General features: G+C 33.2%; 1 long non-coding RNA gene and 1 other non-coding gene across 2 annotated transcripts in view; one reads left to right on the plus strand and one right to left on the minus strand.

Moving 5' to 3' along the window:
- LOC141419750 (uncharacterized) overlaps positions 1 to 24,361 on the plus strand; it is a 190,047-nt gene that overhangs the window by 124,915 nt on the left and 40,771 nt on the right. The window lies entirely within an intron of this gene.
- On the minus strand, positions 22,526 to 22,659 carry LOC141420146 (small nucleolar RNA SNORA51). Its single transcript, XR_012444832.1, has one exon. It is a non-coding gene; the product is annotated as a small nucleolar RNA SNORA51 (small nucleolar RNA).

The raw sequence follows: 24,361 nt of genomic DNA on the forward strand, positions 1-24,361 counted from the left end.
CCAAGATGGTGGATAAGGGAAGGAATAAGAAATCACTTTGAGACATAGGAGCGACATTTGAGTAATTCTGACTCTTTTTGGCAATAAATAACTGCCAACACATAGGGTACACATAAAATTCAAGGGCTGATCCTTAAAACAACTTTTAATTGCACTTGACATATGGGAAATCCCAGTGTGGCACAAACAATAGGGCATGTCTGCTCTGGGAAAAGCCCCTTGGCTGTTTCTCCCTTTCCTTTCTTTCTGTTTTTTTTCCCAAAAAGCAGAAGATAGATTATCAAACAGAACTGTATCCTGTGATGTATTAGAAACCTAACCCATGGAAAGGCTACCTATACCCACATTGGGCTAAACCCAGTACCAGTAAGCTGTCTGCCTGGACGAAAGCTGCTTTCCCTTTCTCCTGCTTGCCTGGTTACACAGCTGCCTTTGTAATTCTGCAAATCCAACAGGCGAGTGTCACACACCACACAATCCGCTCCCCCCAAACATAATCCAGTCAAGCTCATGGGCAGATTGCACTCTTCACCCAAACAAACCTGAAAAACATAGTGAGTGAATTGTAATCTACCACTGACAGTGGGGACTGGGTGGAACACTAAACCAACCTGGGAGAATGGGGGTGGGGCAAAGAGCCTAACTTTTCAAGCAGGAGCAGGGCAAGGAACAAAGGCTGAGAGCAGGGGTGGGGAGATAAGCAAACTTCCCAGAACAGGAGTGTGGCAGATCACTGAGCTAATATCCTGAGACAGTGGGTTCAGCTGTGGCCTTGCACAAACAACAACAAATCTGACTACCTTGCACAAACTGGTAGTGAGTTATCACAGATCCCATTTGTAACTTGCCCTGTGTGCAGAAGTAACCTACTGCTCCAAGCCAGCCATCTGGTTAGACTATTTCAGAGATCTCACTTGTAACAGATAGCCCATCAGACCAAGGAAAGCAGGAAAAAAAACCCAGTTAACTCTCCACACCAAGGTGTCTGACAAAAGGAGCAGCACCCTTTCTTATATAGCCCAGAATACCAACCTTGAGAAGAGACAGGGACACCGAGAAACCAACAGTCATAAGCACCAATATCTGGATTGGATACCAAAGGAATAAGTCCAGAACTTTCACTGAACTGACTGGACTTTTGATATTGTGATTGTTTTTCTCTTTTTTTATTTAGTATTTTTAATTTTACTATTACTATTTTCTTAATTTTACTATTACTATTTTCTCTCAACTTTTCTTATGATACAATCAATTGTCCCCCCCCAGAAATATTCCTTCTGACTCTTTTCATCCACTCTCTCCCCCTGACTTCACCTCCCCTCCTTACCTTCCCCTACCTTTCACCCCAATACTCCTCCCTTCTCTGCACTTATGACCCCACTGACCAGCCTACTATACCAACCATATACATCCCCATCCCTCAGTAATCTCTGATAAAAGCTCCCTCTATTACAGCAACTGAACTACACCATAACACACACAATGGCCCCCAAACACTATAGTCCCCATATGTCTTCTCCCACTCACTCCATACCCCCTTCTCTGCCCCCTTTTTTGTGCCACCTTTTTAAATTATCCAAGTTTCTAAGTTTCTATCTCTATCTAAACAACCATTGCCTCCCCCATTCCCACTATTTATACATATTATCACCACAGGGTTCTCTATATAGTATGTAAACTAAGTGTCTGGCATTGGACTTGAGAATTTGTTATTGATAATTTACACAACCTGGCCAGGGACATCAATCTAGTTAATGACTAAGCCAGTCACAACACAGTAATTAAATCAAGGGAAAGAATATAGGCAATTAAAACCATGAATTAGAAAATCAATATCATAGGAGCATGGCACAAATTAGAAGCATGAGGAGAAGAAGACAAGGAAATTCCACTGCTTAGAAGACCAACAATTCAATAGAGAATTTAGTGAGAAATGAAGAAAATGAATATCCAGCTCCTGACCCCAATAGAAAAATGGCAACTATCACCAATGAGTTCCTGACATCCACAAAAAATATCTCAAAGAGCAAATCATGGATGAGCTCATGGTGATACTCATGGAGAAGCTAAAGGAGATGGTTAAACAAAATGTACAGGATGAACTCAAGCAATATAATGACACCAAAAATAAAAAAAATTGAGAAGACAAAAAAAACCAACTAAATGAAATCAGAGGTGACTTCAACAAACTCCAAAGTGAAACAATGGAGACTATAAAAAAAGAGAACAATGATTAAAGAAAACAGCACAATATATAAAGAGGAGTGGAAAAAATATACAGAAAACATCAGAAAAAAGAATCAAGCAAAAACCCTGGAAATTAAAAGTCTTTGAAATCAAATGAAAAATACAGTGGAAGGCCACTCCAGCATACTAGAACAAGAGAAAGACAGAACCTCAGGGCTCAAATATGAAATAGATATTAAAAAAAAAAAAAAGAAGTCTTAGACAAAAGACTCAAGAGCTGCAAAAGGAATATGAAAGCACTCAGCAACTCCATCAAAAGACCAAACCTGTGAATCATGGGCATTGAAGAAGAGAAGAGATGGAAAGCAAAGGTATACATACTATATTCAATAAAATAATAGCAGCAAGTTCCCCAAATCTCAAGAGTTGCCCATCTAGGTACAGGAAACCTCCAGGACACCAAACAGACTTGACCAAAATAGAAACTCTCCATGGTATATTATCATTAAAAAAAAACAAGCACAAAGACAGAGAAAGGATACTGAAGGCCGTAAGTGGGGAAAAAAACAAATGACATATAAAGGTAAAACCATCAAAATATAAGCAGATTTTTCAACAGACACCTTAAAAGAGGGAAGGGCCTGGAGTGAGGTATTTTGAGCACTGAAAGAAAACAATTGCAACAAACCTACCAGTCAAAATTGATGGAAGAATAAAAGTCTTCCACAGTAAACTGAAACTAAAACCATATATGACCACCAAGCCATAACTACAGAAGACTCTTCAAGGAATTCTACACACAGAAAAAAAAATAAACAAAACTACAAAAGTAAGGGAAATATTATTCCTCAGGAGAACAGACAAGTACTCTGAGAGTAGTACTGAGTCAGATGAAAACACTCAAATCTTTAAACAACAAAAACAAGTGAATGACAGGAATCACTACATACCTCTCAATATTAACCCTGAAAGATAATGGACTGAACTCCCCCATGAAAAGATACCATTTGGCAAACTGGATTAAGATTGAAGATCTGACAATCTGTTGTTTACAAGCGACCCACCTTATTGACAGAAATAAACACTAGCCTAGGGTAAATGGATGGAAGATTTACCAAGCTAATGGCTCCTGAAACAGGCAGGAGAAATACTTAAATCACACAAAGTGGACTTCAAACTTACATTAGTCAAAAGAGACAAAGAAGGTCACTTCATACTAATAAAAGGAGCAATACATCAAGAGGAAATCACAATTATCAATATATGCAGCCAATGTCAGTGCACCCAACTTCATTAAACATACACTAAAGGACATAAAATCCTATACAGGCCCCAACACAATGGTAGTGGGTAATACTCTAATACCAACAGATATATCATCCAGACCACAAAATCAACAAAGGAATCCTAGAAATAAATGATACTATAGATCAAATGGACCTGACAGATGTTTACAGAATATTCCACCCTGCAACAGCACAATATACATTCTTCTCAGCAGCCCATGGAACTTTCTCAAAATAGATCATATCTTAGGGCACAAAGCAAGCCTCAGCAAATATAAGAAAATAGAAATAATCCCATGCATTCTATCTGATCACAATGCACTAAAACTAGAACTCAACAACAAAATTAGCAGCAGAAAATATTCAAACAATTGGAGGCTGAACAACACATTGCTCACTAATTAGTTGGTCATAGAAGAAACAAGGGAGGATATCAAAATTTCCTGGAATTTAATGAAAATGAAAACATAACCTATCAGAAACTATGGGACACAGATAGACAGTCCTAAGAGCTATGCTTATAGCCATGGCTACATTTATTAAAAACACAGAAAGATTTCAAATAAATAACCTAATGCTATATCTAAAACACCTAGAACAACAAGAACAAGCTAAACACAAAACAAGCAGAATCAGAGAAATAATAAAATTGGGCTGAAATCAATGACATACAGACAAAAAAAAAGCCATACAAAGAATCAACAAAACAAAAAGCTGGTTCTTTGAAAAAATAAACAAGAATGACATACCCTTGGCAAATCTGACTAAAACAAGGAGGGAAAAGACCAAAAATAGTGAAATCAGAATCAAAAGGCGAGATAACATTGAACACCAAGCAAATCCAGGGAATCATCAGGGACCACTTTCAAAACCCTTATTCAAGTAAATTGGAAAAATCTACAAGAACTGGACAAATTTCTAGACACATATGACCATCTTAAACTGAATCATGAGGATATTACTCACCTTTAAGAATCTACAACACATAATGAAGTTGAAGCACCAATAATCTCCAGGATATGACAGATTCTCCACTGAATTTTACCAGACCTTTAAAAAAGAATGAATAGCAACACTCATTAAACTTTTCCATGAACTAGAAAGGGAAGGAATCCTACTTAATTCATTTTATGAAGTAGATGTTACATTCATTGCAAAACTGGACAAGGACACATCCAACAATGAGAACTACAGGCCAATTTTCTTAATGAATGTTGATGCAAAAAACCTCAATAAATAATGGTCAACTGAATCTAACAATACATTGCAAAGATCATATACAATGACAAAGTCAGCTTCTTCTCAGGCTTGCAGGGATGGTTCAACATATGTAAAACAATAAATGCAATACAGCACATTAATAGAAGCAAAGACAGAAAAGACAGAAACCACATGATCATCTCAATAAATGCAGAAAAAGTCTTTGATAAAATTCAACACCACTTCATGCTATAAGCTCTAAGAAACTAGGAATAGAAGGAATGTACCTCAACATTATAAAGGCTATATATGAAAAACCTATAGCTAACAGCATGATTAATGGGGAAAAATGAAACCATTTCCCCTAAATTCAGGAATGAGATGAGGGTGCCCACTCTCCCCAATCCTATTCAACATAATCTTGGAATTAATAACCAGAGCAATAAGGCAAGAAGAAAAAATAAAAGGAATACAAAAAGGTAAAGAATTAGTCAAACTATTTCATTTCACAGAAGACATGATCTTATACCCAAAAGACCCAAAAAACTAAACCAAAAACATGACACCACAAACAGCTTCAGCAACATAGCAGGATACAAAATCAACTTACAATAATCATTAGCCTTTCTATACTCTAATAATTAACAGATTGAGAAAGCATATAAGAAAACCTTTCCATTTACAACAGCCTCAAAAAAGTCATATACCTAGGAATAAATTTAACAAAGGATGTAAAAGACCTTTACAAGAAATACAAACTATATAGAAGAAAGAGTTCAAAGAAGAAAGAGTTCATGGACTGGCACAATCAATATAGTAAAAGTGGCTATACTACCAAAATCAGTTTTCATGTTCAATGTAGTTCCCATCAAAATCCCAATGACATTCATCACAGAGTTAGAAACACAAAAGAGCAAGAATAGCAAAGCAATACTGAACAAAAAGAGCAATGCTGGATGTACCACAAAACCCTACTTGAAACTATGCTACAGAGCCATTGCAATAAAAACAGCATGGTACTGGCACAAAAACAGATATGAAGACCAGTGGAACAGAATAGATGATCCAGAAATGAATCCATGCAACTATGCCCACATAATTTTTGACAAAGTTGCCAAAAACATATGATGGAGAAAAGACAGTCTCTTCAACAAATGTTGCTGGAGAAAACTGGTTATCTGCTTGCAGAAAACTGAAATTAGATGATGTTTGTAACTCAAGTAGTATCAACTCAAAGTAGATTAAAGACCTTAATATCAGACCTGAAACCTTGAAGTTAATACAATGAAGAGCAGGGACTACACTGGAAGCATGAGGTATAGGCAAGAACTTCCTCTGGAGAACTCAGGTGGCTCAGCAATTAAGAGAAAGGATGGACAAATGGGACTTCATGTTATTAAAAAGATTCTGCATAATAAAAGAAATGGCCTCTAAATTGAAGAGACCATCCACAGAATGGGAGACAATCTTTGCTAGCTATACCTCAGACAAGGGACTGATAACCAGAATATGCATGGAGCTCAAAAAACTAAGCTCCCCCAAATCAAAGAACCAATAAAGAAGTGGGCAACTGAACTAAACAGAAGAAGTCCAAATGGCCAAAAAAACACATGAAAAAAGGCTCACCATCCCTGGCCATAAAGGAAATGCAAATCAAAACTACAGTAAGATTCTACCTCACTCCTGTTGGAATTGCTACCATCAAAAACACAACCACCAACAAATGTTGGTCAGGATCAGGAAAAGGTACCCTCATAGACTGCTGGTGGGAATATAAGCTAGTACAACTACTATGGAAAGCAATATGGAGGCTTCTTGAAAAACAAAAAATAGATCTGCCATATGATCCAACAAAACCACTCCTGGGGATATACCTGAAGGGATGTGACCCAGGTTACTACAAAGGCACCTGTACACCCATGTTTATTACAGCACTATTCACAATAGCCAAGCTATGGAAACAGCTAAGATGCCCCACTACCAATGAATGTATTAAGAATATGTGGTACTTATACACAATTGAATTTTATTCAGCCACGAAAAAAGAATGAAATTTTGTCATTCACTAGAAAATGGATGGAACTGGAGAACATCATCTTAAGCAAAGTTAGTCAGGCTCAGAAGGCCAAAAATCTCATGTTCTCCCTCATATGAAGATTATAGACCTAAAACAAATGCAGCAATATTATTGGACATGGGTCACATACTAATTGGAGATGGTGCACAGGAGGATAGGGAAAAGGAAGGAAACCAAAAACTTTAATGTAGTTGATATGCTCACTGTATAGGAGCAAATATAGTAATCTTAAACTGGCAGAGGCCACTATGGGAAGAGGACTAAGAAGTAGCAAAGAGGTCTGGTAGAGATGTACCTATATGGGTTGTAATACACATGTGCAGCATGGAAACAACACAAGGAATCTCCCTTTATAGCTATCTTCATCTCAAATTAGCAAAAACTCTATGTATTTCTTTCTATCTTATATGTTTTTCTTCAAGGGAGGAACAGGTTCTGCTCTGAGGTGGGAGGGGGTAGGGGAGGTGGCCAAAAGAATGTACACACATGTAAGTAAATGTAAAATCAATAAAATTTAAAAATTAATAAAAAATAAAAACTTTTTCAAAATAAAATTTTTATTTGGTTTGTAGTCCTCATATGTGACAAAAGATGTGATTTGTTTTCTCAGTCTGTCTTATTTCACTTCACATGATGTTCTCCACTTGCATCCTTCTTCCTACAAATTACATAATTTCATTCTGTTTTATGGCTGAATAATACCCCATTGTGTATATATGCCACACTTTATTTATTCATTGGTTGATTGACACCAAGGCTGAATCCATAGCTTGGCTGTTGTGAATAGTGATTCAATAAGCATCATTGTACAGGTAACTATATTGTATGCTGACTTACATACATTCTGTTGCATATATGCCCAGGAATGATATAGCAGGATCATATGGTCGATCTACTTTTAGTTTTTGAGGAAACTCCATACTGATTTTTATAAGTCCATCCTTACAGTTTTTTGCAATATGTGACTTGAAATTTACATTTATTGAAAGCATTAAGAATAAGAATTTTATTATTTGTTATAGGAAAAATAGAAAAAATTTAAAAACGCTCCTGTGTAAAAAATTAATTATTTAGTTTTAGTAAAATAAATGGACATTGTGTAAATATCATAGTTGCATTGTGATAATCCTAATTTTTGATTTACTAATTCTTTCTTAATTTGATATATCCTGGGTGTTGTATATTTGTCATGTGCCATCATAAAAACACCTAGAATATATAGATAGAAAATCAATAATCACATTAGCCATGTTTTTGATGTACATAATCTATTTCTAAATCATATTAATATATTTTTCAAAGTATCAGAGTTACTAAACTCTTCTTTCAGGGCTGCCTTGACATCCAGTGCCTTTAAACTGCTTTTATAATGTTCTTAAGCAAATTTTATTGAAATGCAATCTTATTGGGCTAGACATTACTGGCTTTTACTTTCAATGTGCACTTATAATACAATTTAACTTTGTATTTCCTCCATGTACTGACTTTATGATGAAAATGAAATGCCCTAAAACTGTTTAAACTATTGTTATGTATTTATTATAAATTATCATACTGGAATATTTACATATAACTAAAAATTATATATTAACTAAAAGTTTTACAATTATTACAACATTTTAAAGATTATTTCTCACTTAATCTCTCTTAATATAAGCAAAACCTCTATTTCACCTTGATGCTGAAAATGTATCTTTGCAGTGAATATATACTATGCATATTACATTAAAATAATATTCCCTTTATAGTGTGAGTATCCATATGATTTTGATATGGTTTAATACATGAAGTGAAGATATACTTATTTGCTAGTAACTCCTAGTGAGATGTAAGGTAGACCAAAATACTAATGAAAATTTCAAAGTAAGATCAAGAGTTCTGTACTGTGATGTTTTGAAATTTAAAATGTTTTGTTCTGACCTTTCCCTTCTGTTTGGTGTTATACAAAGCATTCATTGTCCCTTTGCAATTTGTGTATCATTGTTTATTTTCTATGTATTGAAAAGTATACTTTCTAAATGTGCATTTCCTGTTCAATTTCTATCTCAGCTCCCCTTTATCTCAAAGAATAAATGGAAATATAAAAACCATGAAGTAAAAATGAGGAAAAAAAGAAGATGGCAAAAGCAAAAGAATAATTGTAGAGTGCTTGAAATACAAGGGACAAGCTAGAAATTCTTTCTATAAGACAAAACAAACTTTCTTCTCATTGGATACGTCTATAAAACCTGACAGAGCACATTAGGTAGCAAATTGAAATTTATTTTTTCAATATTATTAAAGTTGTTTCATTGACAAATAGTGACTATATATTTATAAAGTATAATGTGACTTTTTTGTATTAACATTGTAGAACGATTTTATCACTATAAATAATATATTCATCACTTTATCTCATTATTTAATTTTTGTAATGAGAGTATTTAAAAATCTATTCTTCTAGTGATTTTGAATTATGCCATAGGGTATTAAAATAGTCACTAGTTATTTTGGAAAATAGTAGGGCAGTTCCTCAGAAGTTAAAATTAGAATTATTTAGTACTCTTGCTTCTAGGTGTATTTCCAGTGGAATTTGAATTGGTATCTGAAATAGATATGTTCACCGCCTTGTTCATTTCAGCATTGTTTGAGCTCAGCAACTAAGAGAGAAGACAGACAAATGAGACTTCCTAAAATTAAAAAGATTTTGAACAACAAAAGAAATGGTGTCGAAACTGAAGAGACCACCACTGGTAGAATAAAAAATGGCAAACTCACCACCGATTTGAGATGTTTCAAATTCCAGTGTTCTACCATGAACACTGGAATGGGAGTGTATACTTGGAGTGGGAGAATATACTTGCCACCTATATATCAGCCAAGGGACTGATAACCAGATTATACAGGGAACTTAAGAAACTAAATTCTCCTAAACTTAATGAACCAATTAAGAAATGGGCAACTGAACTAAACAGAACTTTCTCAAAAGAAGAAATTCAAATGGCCAAAAAACATATGAAAAAATATTCACCATCTCTACCCATAAAGGAAATGCAAATCAAAACCACACTAAGATTCCACTTCCCCGTTAGAATAGCCATCATCAAAAACACCACCAACAAAATGTGTTGGCGAGGATGTGGGGGAAAAAGGAACCCTCGTACACTGCTGGTGGGAATGCAAGCTGGTGCAACCACTCTGGAAAACAATATGGAGACTTCTTAAAAATCTAAACATAGATCTGCCATATGATACAGTAATCCCACTCCCGGGGATATGCCCAGAGGAATGCAAGACAGGTTACTCTAAAGGCATCTGCACACTCATGTTCATTGCAGCGCTATTCACAATAGCCAAGTTATGGAAACAACCAAGATGTCCCAGTACTGATGAATGGATCAAGAAAATGTGGTATTTATAAACAATAGAATTTTATTCAGCCATGAAGAAGAATGAAATCTCATCATTTGCAAATAAATGTATGGTACTGGAGAACATCATTGTGAGCGAGGTTAGCCAGGCTCAGAAAACGAAAAATTGTATGTTCTCCCTCATATGCGGACTTTAGATATTGGACAAATACAGCAATGTGGTTGGACTTAGGTCACATGACAAGGGGAGAGCACATATGGGAGATATGGAAATAGGTAGAAAACCCAAAACATGAAAGTGTTTGATGTCCCCACTCCAGAGGAACTAATATAGAAACCTTAAAACAACAGAGATCAACATGAGAAGGGGATCAGGAACCAGTGTAAACATCAGTTAGAGATGAATCAACTTGGGTTGTAACACATTTGTACATGAAAGCTATGCTAGGAATCTCTCTGTATAGCTGTCCTTAACTCAACTAGCAAAAATGCTTTGTCTTCCTTATTATGCTTGTGTCTTCTCTTCAACAAAATTAGAGATAAGGGCAGAACAGGTTCTGCCTGGAGAGGGGAGAGGAGGGAAAGGGTGGGGGAGGGGGGAAGGGGGAAGAAATGACCCAAACAATGTATGCATATGTGAATAAATGAATAATAAAAAATAAATAAATAAATAAAAATTTAAAAAGTAAAAAGCAGCAGCCTGATCATGGTAGAACACTGGAATTTGAAACATCTCAAATCGGTGGTGAGTTTGCCATTTTTTATTCTACCAGTATCTCCCAGCCCCATGTCAATTAATTAAAATGACATCAGGGTACAGAAAGAAACTTCTAGAAGTCCTCTAGCTCTAGGTAGAGGAAAAAGAATAGTGGAAGTATACAGAGAGTGTGGAAATTTGTATGTTCATATCTCTCTCTCTCTCTCTCTCTCTCTCTCTCTTTTCTCTCTCCCTCCAGTCTCCAAGCAATTCTGTGGCGACAGAAGTAGAACAAACCAAAACCTGCTGGAGGAGAACCTTTATCTGTGTTCACTAGATCAATTATTTCAAGAGTTTATCTAAAATTTATTTCTCTTTTTGTCTTTTTCTGCTCACAGCTTTGCTCCTCTCATGCATCTAGAATCACAGAAGTGCACTCCTGAGTCACATCCCAGTTTTGTGGACAGAGGACTGAATAAAGTAGCCATAGGGAAAGGAGATACCACCAAGAAGCAGGTGCTTAGGGACTTAACCCCACATAACTGTTTGTGAGATCCAGGGTGTATCCCTAAATGGTTTATGCAGTGGATATGATCCTATTCTGTATAGCAAAAACTTTGAAAATTGAAATTATGTATAGACTAAGGTTCAGGTACCAGGGAAGTGGCCCATAATTGGATAAGTTAGATTAGCACTACAAATGGTTCTCAAGTTGAGCTGACATTGGAACCATAGCCTGGCTTGAACTCAACTGCATTCCAAAACAAAAGAAAGAAATCAACATTTTTGTTAGGACTGAAATAAGAACATTCAAGATAAACAAACCAGTACATGCATATGAGACATAACCAAATGCCGGGATGATGCAGATTTTGGAACAATCACATAAACATTTTAAAGATTTAAAATAGCTATTATAAAAATCATCAAGGAAACATCCACAAACTTTTAAAATAAATAAGCAAAGCTTCAGAAAAAAGAACACATAAAAAAAATCAAATAGAAAGTTTAGAAATTAAAAAATGCAATGACAAAAGAAAAACAAAACAAAAATCCCTCACCTGATAAAGCAACACAGTAGAATGTAAATAAGAGGGAAGAGTAATAGAAGTTGAAAATCGATCAATAAAACACCTCATACTGATAGAAAATGATTGGGAAAAATGAACAGACTGAAAGGTACCAGTGAGAAAAATTTTAAAAACATACATTTGAGTCATTGGAGTCCAGATCCTGGTAGAAACAGTATTTGAAGAGCAATGACTGATGAGGAAATGTATCAAGCCACTGATTTATGAATATCTAAACACGCCCAAGCAAGATAGCCACAAAGAACCCAAACATAGACACATTATAATAAAACTGCTGAACATCAAAGGTGAATAGAAAGACCTACCAGGTAAAGAATAAGTAGGAGCAAAAATATTTTAAGATTTTTTATCAGAAGATTTATAAGTTAGAAGATAAATTAGCAGCTTTAAAGTGGTAACTAAAAATAAGTGATGAATTAGTCATAAATCAAATGAAAAATATCCTCCAAAATATGAAATGAAGATGTTTGCATGTGGAAAGGAAAAATACAGAGAAAATAAATACATTCTCTATAGTAACGGTTATCTGAAAGCAATTCTAAAGAAGCATCATCAGCGAAGGCTAATAAAAAATAATTCAAGTTCAAAGCACAGATATAAAAAAGGAATGAAGAGTCATGAAAAGATAAATATGTAGGTCAACTTAAAAGTGTATCAAATATGCTAAAGAATAATATGATGGCATATAAGGTTTAGGACATGTAGAATTAATATCCAAAAAATGTAATATTCAAATGAATGGAGCTCAAATTAGTTTTAAGTGTTCCAAGACCTATGCATCATTTGGGACACGTTAAAATTAAAAATTCATGTTAGATATTAATAAATCTACAAAGTCTTTTATAATTTCTAGTATAGTCATTAAAAGAAGAATGATAAAAATAACAAATAAAAGATAAAATGGAATAGTTAAATACTGATTAATAAAAAGAAGTCACCTTTTATAAATGTCACAATGTACCTCTGCACAATAATAATAAATATATATATAAAATCAAAAATGAAGCTGGAAAAATAGGAAAAAGGTATGTGGGAAATATGAACAGATAGAAAAGTTTGTTGATAGATTTAACAACTATATTAATAATCACATCGTCTTTAAAATCTCTAACTCCTCCACCTTGTAGACAAAGATTTTCAGACTGGATAAAATTCTAACTCTATACTGCTGAAAAGAGACAAACTTTAAATACAATGATCATATACTTTTAAATAAACCAGTACTAAAAGCATATAATGAAAACATAACAGACTTGTATAGATATTCCAATTTCAATCGAAAATGTCATAACATCAAGAATCATTATTAATTGTAACAATATCTCCTAAGGAAAAAAGACAATGAGCTAGAGACATAACTATAATTAATCCGAGTGCTCTGATTTTATATTCTGCAAGTATATAAAGAAAGGAATTTATAAAGCTCAAAATATACAGAAGTTTACATCCCAAAACTTTAATAAGTAGCACTCACAACTGTACCTTCTAGGTAAAATATTCAGTAAGGATATAAAAATTAAAGTGTTAAAATTAAAAATGCTAACACAATTATCATACCTTAATACACAATTTTTAGGTATGCTCTTCATTGTTCTTTTTGAGTCAGACACTTTAATAAAGAACTTGTAGGGATTATATTTTAATAATGTCTAAAACTCTGTATATATCTATATATACTTATACACACATACACATATATATATATATACATTTGTATATTCTCTCAGTGTGTGTGTGTGTATGTGTGTCTATGTATGCGTGACTGGAGATTGTCAGGGCTTCACACTTGCAAAGCAGGTGCTCTACCACTTGAGCCACATCTCCAGTTCATTTTGCTCTGGGTATTTTGAAGATAGGATCTCACAAACTATCTGTCCCAGCTGGCCTCGAACTTTGATCCTCCTATTCTCAGTCTCCCAAGCTGCTAGGATTACAAGTGTGAGCTACCTGTCCCCAGCTTAAATTTTCTGTATTTGATTATGTGCTCAGTTATGAAGTAGGTTACAACAAATTTCATAGCCCTTAAATAATACTGGTTATAATTATAGGCTGAACATTCCTAATCTGAAAATCCAAAATTGGAAATGCTTAAAACCCTGAATGTTTTTGAGCGCCGACACAATGCTAAAGTGAAATATTTCACATCTGACATCAAGTAACAAGAGGTCTCAGTCAAAATGTAAGCATAGTAAAAATGTATAAAATTACTTTCAGGCAATGTGTATAAGGTACATATGAATCATAAAGTTTGTTTTTAAATGTGGGTGTCATATCAAGGATATCTCATTATCTATATGTAATTATTCCAAAATCTGAAAATATCAGAAATCAAAAACTCTTCTGGTCCAAATAATTTCATAGGAACTATACTTAAATTATACCTATGCTGAGCAGAATTAAGAAACAAATTTAAAGCAAAATAATAATACAGAAACCTTCAAGAGTTTAAAAATTAGGCACTAATGCTTTATGTAACCCAAGAAATGAAAGAAGACAAAATACAAAGCATAACATAGTATGAGCCAAATGATATTGGAAATGAGACTTAAAACATAGAATGCGATTGTAACAGTGTTTAGAAAAAAATTGTTAGCCTTGAAATGTACACACTAGGAAATAATAAAAAGTAAAACTGTAATTACGTGTTTTGTAAATTGTATATATGGGAATGTAGAATAGAAATAAGTTAGATACGAGCAAAAATTAATAAAATAGAAAACAATATAGAATAGAGAAAATAAAACAAAGTTGGTTCTTAGAATATTTTTAATAAAATTTATAACTACTTAGAATAATTGGTCAGTGAACAGTAAAAGAAAGATCATACTTCCAATATCAGGAATTTAAAAGGTGGAATATACTTTGCCACAAATATTAGCAAGACATAAGTATATCATTTTATAACATTAATTTGGAAAATTTGATATAATGAAATAAACAACAGAGAATATAAATTGCATGATATTCATAATAATCTTCTCAAATAGAGAACCTGGTGTCAGATGACATTCTTTGAGAAATCTATCAGTTAATTTATAAAAAAAACTGAAATCTTGAATTATTTTTAAAGATAGCAAAAGGAGGAATATTTCCCAATTAATTTTATGATGTTAGCAAAACTTTGATCCCTACATCTGAAAAATACATTTTAATAAATAGGAAAATCTACTTCAATAGCCTCAGTGTAATAGAGGAAAAATCCCAAATAAAATATTATCACCATCAACCAATGATACATGAAAAGAAATAATCTGTTTAATGAAAGAACACATGGTTAGTATAATATTTAAGTAGTTGATAAAATTTATTATATTAATATTTGGTTCTTTTGTTTCTTGACGTTAGTACATATTCATTTTATCTTTTTACATATGATACAGTTATAATGGTGCATAGAAGAAAACAACCTTAAATTTACATATCCATACTTTTTCTACATTTTTGTGATAACAATTTTATAGGATCGTTTGTATTAAGTTACTTCAGTCTAGCTTCCACTATGCAACTCACATATAAACACTGAAAAACAATTCTCAGTGCTTATATTATTAAATCTTAGAACTATCTGTTCAGATCAATTATTTCTTAAAAGGTATTTCAACTACTACAAGTTTATAAAAATTGTTTCTCTCATAATTTTTTTTCTTTTGAGCAATACAAAAATCAATGTTTCAGCAGAGCATGAACTATGAACTCCCAGGTAGTTGCCTTGAAGCTACATGTGGCCATTTTTCTAACTTTGAATCATTATAGGGGAAGTAGAAGTGATGTGTGCAATATTCTGCTTATAATATTTTAAAAATAAAATTGCTTTCCCTACAGCTTGTTTTTTCCCTCATTATAGGTGAGAACACTGTGATGGTTATAATGTCAATACTGATCATGCTGTTGTAGATGTGGCAAAGAAACAAGCTAGAAAAAGCCCCATTTCTTTCATATCATTGTACAACGAAGTAGTATATTGAACCAGAAAGCCAACGCATGATTGGACTATTACTTGCATAGAATAAAGCTCCATTTGGTCTGAGCTGCTATATCTTTGCTTATTTTTGTCACAGCAGACCAACTTATACTACAATTAACAAGAGAAATATTTTGCACAATAAAGATCCTTAATCATATTATAAGAAAATTGGGTATTTCCAGGCTTGGGAAACTGCCTCAGCAACAGCAGCAGATAGGCTTTATCTATATATAACCTCTTATGCCATTGTTGGCATATTTTTCTTAGATTTATATTCTCATGGTACATCAATGACTGAAGCATCTCCAAGTATCATCTTTCCAAACAATAAAATTCAGTAAAAGGAAAGGAGTATAATATTCTCTAAATCCCCCATATCCTTTACCTCTGATCATAAACGAATTATATGTCCATCACTAAAATGAACAAACACCACTCACAAAATATTAATGGGATTATTTTGCTTGGTATATGTCAATCATAGTTTCCTTAAGGCTTGGAGAATGACATAGGTAGTGCCACTTGAACAAATTGGATTTTTATAAACTAAGGAAAAAGAAGACTGTTGGACCCTTTAGGAATGTAACCTACCAAGAATGTCCATTTATTTCTTAGTTTGACATTAATACATTTGATTTTCCCCAATATATACATATTAATTTTTTTCTTTTGCTTTTTTTCAGGACATTTCTACTCACTCAAAGTGAGAAATATCATAGACTCATCTAGTTACTAAACCTAGCTCAGAGTAAATGGTAGTTGAATTATATAGTTATTCATTAAGTCCACATATGGCACCTTTACATAAAAAATAAATTACCTGTCCCTAATATATTCATTTATTTACTATATAATGATAGAGAAGAAACAGATTAAATTCATTTGAGGAGGGAGCAGGGGAAGAAATTCACAGTAGATTTTGATGTACAATAGGAACCATAACTTATTAGAAAGAATTGGTATTGATTTTCTGCCTACAGTTAGGTAAATTCTGGGGATAGGCAATATAACAGAATGTAGTTAGATTTTATGGACTAATATTTCTCAGCTAATATCCTCCATTTACATGATTAAGATGAATATTGGAGAGAATATACTTTTGTATCCTAAAGCCTACTTTTTTTCCCTTTATCATTGTGCCTGGTGGAAGTACATTGACGCATTTACAAAACTTTTTACAATGTATCATACTTATATTCACTGCCCCCCACCAATCCACCAATTTCCTTTATCTCCCCTCTCCCAATTCCTGGAATAGTTTCAACAGGTATCATTTTTGCATTTAGAAAGGTTACTTCTTGTTTGAGAGTTGTGGATCCCAATGTATGGCCACAAGGATTGAACAGTCTGTTGATTTCAAAGATTCAAGTCCGTATTGCAGAAAATTTCTTCAACCTTTTTGAGTTCTGGGCTTTTTGATTTGGTCTAGCCCATATTTTCATAACCATAGCTAAAAATCTTGTTATAATGTTTTCTGTAAGCCTTAAAATACCTATAATTTTGTTATGGGCATGAAAACAGATATTCCTAGTTTAATGGATCTTCCTCAGTAAATGACTTGTTTGTTAACATTATATTCTATAATCTTCCTATAATTAATCAAAGATACTTTTGGTTAATTATTAGGAATTTTCAACATAGAAAATTATGTGATCTGTGAAAAAAACAGTTCTAGTTCTTCTTCACATTCTGTATATTTTGAATTTTCATTTCTTGTCTTGTTCCATTACATAAGTATCATGTTCAATATTAGTTGTGAGAGATGATATCATCACCTTGTTTCCAATAATATGGTGAAAGCATCTTCTTTCTTACCATCATCATGATTACTTACATAAAATCAGTATTAGTATTCTTGGTTTTATTCTACTATGATGCATTGCCTCATCACAGGCCCAAAGAAATAGGGCCAATTTGTCATACATTGAAACCTCCAGAACTGTGTGCCAAATTAAACCTTTTCTCTCTGTAAGCTTATTTATCTCAGTTATTTGTTACAGTAATCCAAAGCTGATTAACACAAAGTCTGAGAACATGATTTGCATCATTTCTGTTTTTAATTTATTAAGGTGTATTTTATAATACAGAACATATTTTGCTGAATGTTCTATGTGAATATGAGACAACTGTATATTCTGTTGTTGTTGGACAAAGTATTCCATAAATGTCAGTTAGATCCAGTTGATTGATGGTCCTGTTCAGTTCAACTATTTTTATACTGATTTTCTGCCTACTGTATCTCTCAATTACTGATAGAAGGGTGCTGAAATCTTTAACTATAATAGCAAATTTATTTCTTTTTATAAAGTTCTCTCCATTTTTGCCTCATGTATTTTGATGTTCTGATGTTAAACTCATACACATTTAGGGTTATTATATTATTTTAGAAAGTTGACTATTTTATCATAATGAAATGCTCCTTTTTATCCCTGATAATTTTTCTTTTCCTAAAATTGGCTTTTTCCAATATTACTATAGTTATGTGAGCTTTTTTGGTTTCTTTAACATGGTATATCAATATTCAGTATTTATTTTTAGTATTTCTGTATGTCTGTTTCTTTATATTTAAGGAAGATCTCTTAGACAAGACAAATAATTGGATATTGCCTTTGTCCATTCTGTTAGCATTTGTCTTTATTTGGTATATATTATTATTTGGCCTTTAAAGTTATTGATAATAATTGGGTTAATATTTACTAAAGTTATAATTATTTACTGTTCATTGTCCTTATTTTATTTTTTTTTCCTTTTTTGAGACAAGGTCTCACTGTATAGCACAGGCTGTTCTCTAATTTGCCAACTTTCTGACTCAGCTTTCAAGTGTGGGATTGCAGAAATGTACCGCAATGCCCAGCTCTGCTTCTTTGTTTGTTTCCTTTTCCTGTTTTTGCTTGTTTGATTTTAATAGAGAATTTTATGTGATTTCATCCTTTTCCCTCTCTTTGCATGTCAATTAGATATCTTTTGAATTATTTTGTTTTACTAGTCACAGATATTTTATTTAAAGCATTTTAATGTACAATTGCCAAGTATCATTCATAAGTTTTAGAGAGGAGTAGAAATATGTTTAATTTGTTGGGTTTTTGTAATATAGTAAGGGAGAGGAAATACATGTCTAGCTGGTGGGAAAAAGAGCCTAAAACATAGACAACAGTACAGTAATTTCTATGCCCTGCTTGACAGGTATGCCTATACTCACAAAGACTCATTAACCTCCTTTTATGAAGTTATTTTGCTTATTGTTGCTGTAAAAATTACATTGCATCTATATTTAGAAAGAATTAAGAATTATAATTCACTTTCAGAATAACACTCCATTGCTTTATGGGTAGTACACGCACCTTATATCAGTATTTCTAATTCCTCCCTTCCATTCCTGTTATTAATTTCACTTATCTAAAATCATTTAATAAAAGCTTGGTGCAATTATTTTAAAGTTACCTAACAATAGTAAAATGAATCAAACAATAATAAAATAAAAAGTGATTTAACTTTATGTATTCCTTTTCTAATGTTCTTTTTCTTATGTAGATATGAATTTCTTACCTATAAATTTTCTCTTTTCTCAAAGAGGAAATTTAGCATTTCTTTCAAGATAGGTCTACTAGCAACATATTCCCTCAGTTTTTGTTTGTCTGAGATGGCCTTCATTTTGTTCTCATTTTTCCTTTGTTTTTATTAAGGTGAAGGGTTTTACCCTTATGTTTCCTGGTTAGAGTTTTCTTACTTTAGCTTTTATATTAAGGCAGCTTATATTTTCTGGGATTTTTGACAGTTTTGGAGTTTTAACTCAGAGCCTTGCAAGTGCTCTACCACTTGAGCCACAACTCTACCCCTTTTTACTTTAGTTTTTCAGAGAGGGTTCCATGCTTTTTGCCTAGTTTGGGCTCAGGATGCAATCCATGTAGCCTAGCTGGGATTAATGGCATGAGTCAACACACCATCTTGTTTATTGAGATTGGAACTTGTTAACTTTTACCCAGGTTGGCCTCAAACCATAATCTTTCCATGTTCACCACCACATAGTTGAGGTTCCAAGCATGTACTGCCATGCCTGGCCCTAATTTTTAAATTAATTTTTATATGTTGTTTGAAGTAAAGTTACCAATGTATTACTTTGCATTTTGATATGCACTCGTCACTATCCATCAAAAAGATTATTCTCTCCCTATTGAATCATTTTTGTCATCTTTGTTACAATTAAGTTGGCCATAAATGTATACATTGGATCTGGATTCTCAATTCTTTCTACTGGTATACATATTATAACTCTGCCCTTCCCTTTTAGGTACCCTGATCCTAGAAATTAGTCAGAGGTAAAAGCTAAAGGTACTCTCAGTTCTTTTCTGAGTATGCATCCAGTTTCTGGTTTGCATATCACTTTCTAAACTTGTTAATATACATGGACACTTTGAATGTCCTAATTTCCTAAATAAATTTGCCAGGTTTTCCACTATTGTTATTGTTGCTTTATTTATTGTATGCCTCGACCGTAATATTTTTCCTTTGTGTTTTTCTTTAACCTTCTGAGGTTTTTAAGGCATGCCTACCAATTTCTACTTTCCATGAGTCTTGACATTGGCAAAACAAAGGCAAGTGCCCTTCCATTAGTCCTTAAAGGAGACTCTTGACAAATTACAGCAAACAAAATTATTTGTAGATAAGGTCTGCTCTATTCCCTGCAGGACCAGAGAACATAATCATACACTGGACAGTCGTCTTCAATATCTGAGCAGAATTATGAAGGCGATTAGGTAGAGGGCAAATAAAAATGCCATAAGTGTTTCTACCATTTTAAGTTGTCTATTTATTGCTTTAATATATGTTTTGTTAGTGTAAACCTTTGACTGTTTTCCAGAATTCTGACAGAATTGATAGGCACTTTTTTGTGTTTTTGATGTTCCCATGGATAGTTAGACACTTGGAACTTTCTACTCTGTCATTTTCATTGAATTTCACAGCTCCTTCAAATTTAAAGGAAAATTTCAGTAGATACAGAAATCTTGTTTTTTTTTTTAACGCATTAAATATTTCCCTCCCTTCTCTTGTTTTCATGGTTTCTGAAGAGAAATATGTTATAATTTTATAGTTGTTCCTCTGAGGGTAAGGTGTTTACCACCTTCTGTATTATTTCAAAAATTTCTATTTGCAATTGATTTTCTACATTTGGAATATGATACACTGAGATGTAGATTTTTTAAATATTTGTACTTCTTGATATGCCCTGAGCTTCTTGAATGTGGTGTGATTTTACTTAATAATTTTGGAAAATCCTCAGCCAATGTTGTGTAACATATTTCCTGGTCCTTTCTTCTTGTTTTGTAAGTACTATTGCATGCATTCATGTCAAACAATTTGTAATTGTTCCACAGTTTTGGATATTCTGTTCCATTTTAATTTATGTTTTCTATCTGATTATTATTACATATATAGATTGCACAAAATGGTTTTATTGTGATAGTTCCATGGATGTATATAATGTATTTTGATCTTATGCATGTTCATATTCATGTAAATTGATATTTATAATCACATTTGTTTCCCTGATGACAGCCATTCTGACTGGGGGAAGATGGACTTTCCAAGTTTTGATTAGCATTTTTTTGTGGCTAAACATGTTGAACATTTCCTCATGTATTTACTGGCCATTTGTACTTCTTTTGAGAACTGTCTGTTCAATTCATTTGTCCATTTATTAATTAGATTATATTCTATTGATTAATCTCCTGGAGCTGAATAGCTGGCAAAAATATTCTCTCATTCTGTTAGTTGCTTCTTTATTCTGGTAATTGTTCCTTTGATGTGCTGATGTTTAATTTGATGCAATCCCATTTGTCAATTCTTTGTCTTATTTTCTGAGATATCAGAGTTCTATGTAGAAAGTCATTGCCTATGCCAATATTTTTGAGCATTTTCCTTATGTTCTTTTGTAGTAGGTTCTGAGTTTCAGGACTTATGTTAAGGTGTTTGATCCATTTTGAGATGAGTTTTGTACAAGTTCAGAACGATAGGGATCTAGTTTCAGTTTTTTTCTACATGTGAATACCCAGTTTTTCAAACACCAGTTTTTGAAAGCCTATTAGTTTTTGACTCCTTTGTTGAGAAGCTCTTTGGATTATTTTTAGGTCCTCTATTTCATTTCTTGGTCTAACTATCTGTTTTTGTGCCAGAACCATGCTGTTTTTGTTACTATGGGCCGGCAGTGTGTCTTTTGATATACCTCCAGCATTCCTCCTTTTTTTCAGTATCGCTTTGAATACTCAAAGTTTTCTGTGCATCATGTGAATTTTAGATTGATTTTTTTTTCTGCAAAAACAACCATTGGAATTTTGATAGGGATTGAATTGAATATATTGCTTATAATTTCTAACTTGGCCTTGACAGCTTTAACACTGGGATAAATGATGGGTTTCCAGAGATCTATGTGTTTGGCTACAGAAGCTATGTTTTCTGCTAATAATAGGGAAATACATTTATGATTGCTCTGAGTCTGTAGATTAATTTCAATAGTATAGTAATTTTCACAAAATTAATTCTGCCAATCCATTAACATGGCATGTCTTTCTATCTTCTGTCTTCCTCAATTTCTTTCTTCAGTGTTTTGTATGTTTTCCAAGGAGATGTCTTTCATCTCCTTAATTAAGTTTATTCCTTTTGTTTCTTCCCTCCCATCCTATGTCTCCCCATTCACAATACAGAACAGGCACAGGACTTGGGTTAAGGTATACATGGGATAGGTTTAATTTGCCTCCTCTTTTTTTATACAGTCAGTATAAGAACACAGCCTATGGTAAGTACTAGGAGGCATAGTTATTCTTTTTGAGTCTATTGTGCATGGGACAGTTTCCTGAATCCTTTCTCATCATGTTTGTTATTGATGTATAGAAAAACAATTGATTTTATAGGTTGATATTGTACCATTCTACTTTGTTGAAAATGTTTATCAGATCTAAGAGGTAAGTCTCTAGAGTCTTTAAAGTATAGGATATAGTATCTTCTCCACATGGGCATAATTTGACCTCTTCCTTTCCTATATGTATCACTTTTATTTATTTCTTCTGTCTTATAACTCTGGCTAAGATATCAAACACCAAATTAAGTAACAGTGGATAGAGTGGACATCCTTTTCTTATTCCTGATTTTAGAGGAAATGCTCTTAGCTTTTTCCCATTTAGTACAATGTTGGGTGTAGGCTTCTTTTATAAAGCCTTTATTATGCTGAGGCACATCCATACTATTGCTAGTTTCTTTGGGGTTTTTCTCTTAAAGGGTTGTTGAATTTTGCCAAAGGATTTTTTGGAATAAATTCCAATAAATTGAGATGATTACTGCACTGTTGTATTTTTAATTCAAAGTTTTTATTGACATGTCTTCAACAATACTGATTCTTTCCCAGCCATAAAAGTGTTTAGTATTTTTATGTTTCCAGCATTTTCTTGTATTTCTTTATTCTTTTGTTCATTCTCTCTTCTTACATTATTCATCTTTTCTTGCATTTGTGTAAATTTTTCATTGAAAACTATATAAGATGTCTTGAATAGTAGGAACTGAGATAATTAAGATTTTAGTGTTAATGTAAGTGACTAGAAATTATGCTATATTTACTATTTGCTACTTGCTATTCATGTATATATCAGATGCTTTAATTTCCTCCAGTGTTCTTGTTTTTGTCTAACATGTTGGCTTTGGTTTTCCTAGACAATTGTTCTTAAAACAGATCTGTGTCTTTAATGTCTCATGGGTATAACCCACTGAATTATATACTTGAGACCTAATAAAGTCATGACAAGGTATTTTGGATAGAAGTTTGTCTATAATTATATGATTAAATCTAAATTTTTAGTGGATCTGATTCTATGAAGTATTAGATGTAAAAATCAGAAGGGGCTTAATCTTTTCCCCACTTTATGTGAGACAGGAAGGGGAGAAAGGGTAATCTCTCTAGTTGTCCTTTCACTAGTTAAGATAAGACTCTTCTGGTAAAGTAGTTTTCTCTGAGGACAGAACTGTTTTAAATAAAGCAAAATGCTCTGAGTATATCTCAAATGGTTACTTTTACATTTAGATGGCTTTACAATGATGTTTTTCTCTCTCATCTTGTATGATGCTGGAGCCATTTTTCTGTGATTTTTATGATAAGAAATTGATAAGCATACTGAAGGGAAACTAATACAAGTGAGATTTCCACTTAGAGTGGGCCTCCAGGAGTTTTTAATTTTCAATCTGATCTATGTTCATTGTCCACCAGTAAATCAATTACTATTTAAGTGTTCCTACAAGTTCATGGGTCCAGTTTCTATTTTCAGCAAGCTGTTTGTCTCTATATTTGCTGTCTCTCCCATTTTAAAGGAAGTAGTTTATTTTGTGATATCAATTCTTTCATGGATTTTAAAGCAGTTGATGATTCACATTTTTTTAACCTAGGCTTTGACTTGTTTACGTGCTAAGTTAGATTGAAAATTTTTGAGTGGGAATTCAGTTGACGACAGCCTCAGGCTGTTTATTTAAC

The sequence above is a fragment of the Castor canadensis genome, chromosome X (assembly GCF_047511655.1).
Source record: "Castor canadensis chromosome X, mCasCan1.hap1v2, whole genome shotgun sequence".
NCBI classification, from domain to species: Eukaryota; Metazoa; Chordata; class Mammalia; order Rodentia; family Castoridae; genus Castor; species Castor canadensis.